Source organism: Arachis ipaensis, chromosome B03 (assembly GCF_000816755.2).
Source record: "Arachis ipaensis cultivar K30076 chromosome B03, Araip1.1, whole genome shotgun sequence".
Taxonomy (NCBI): Eukaryota; Viridiplantae; Streptophyta; class Magnoliopsida; order Fabales; family Fabaceae; genus Arachis; species Arachis ipaensis.
In genome coordinates, this window is record NC_029787.2 from 6007834 (window position 1) to 6008886 (window position 1053).

The window sequence follows — 1053 nt, forward strand, 5'->3', positions numbered from 1 at the left end:
TATGTAGTATTGCTGTAAAAAATTTTAGGTATATGTTTTTTAGAAAGAAGAACGTGAGTGCTTATTTGTTTATATGTGACAACATAAATGTATAGAACATGTACATGTAAAGGGTACATTAAGGCCATATCCTGTATACATGTTCTTTTTGAAAAAAATGATTATGAAAAAGAAAACTATTATGAAAGGCAAATATATTAATAAATTAACTTAATTAACCAACAACTATGTATTTACATTTTTCTCTGCACATTGTAATAAGTCTCCTGTATGTCCTCATTTTTAATCTGTTTTATAATAGGAATTTTTTTTGTTTTCTTTTGTTTTCTCATTCTTTAATAACCATATACTTCTAACGATACATGGCAATCAACAAAACCCAATATTAATAATCAATATTTAGCCAGATAAATTATCACTGGTCAATTTTGAGCAGCCCCTTACTGTTGAAGACCACAAATAATTTCCATTGCAAAAAAAAAAAATCAATTTGTACGATTAATTAAATAATTGTCTTATATGCACAGCAACAGAGAACGAAGAGTTTTTGAACAAATAAATTCTTGTAATTTCACTATCCTATATTTGTCCTTATCTAGGTAACTAGGCATACGATTTAATTTTTCTCTCAATTATGCATGTGCAGAGACGGATGTATATATATCATGGACCACCCTAATAACGTGTCAAAGCATTTTAATTGAAAATGGAAAAAAATGGCATGCATATGATTACCGTTCAATGCATGGCCCTAGTAGAAAATAAAAAATGACATGTGAAAAGTTGCAATAATTAAAGAAGATATTTTGTCTATACCACAAAGCACAAATTGATTGAAAAGGACAATCTATATTAAGCCTGGGATAATCTAAAAATCCAACAAGAACTTAATTTGTTATGCCCACTGTTTAGTTAGGGACCACTTGATGATTGTGATTCCCAGTTATGGTGATTGACGTAACTAAACAGATGAGACTTGAAAATGTATATAACAAAGAAAATTAATTTTGATACATATTATTAGATTTTTAAAATTATTTTGTATTCAAAGTT

General features: G+C 27.9%; 1 protein-coding gene across 1 annotated transcript in view; it reads left to right on the plus strand.

Annotated features, from left to right (window-relative positions):
- Positions 1-1053, plus strand: part of LOC107628999 (linoleate 13S-lipoxygenase 2-1, chloroplastic) — a 9765-nt gene that overhangs the window by 1195 nt on the left and 7517 nt on the right. The window lies entirely within an intron of this gene.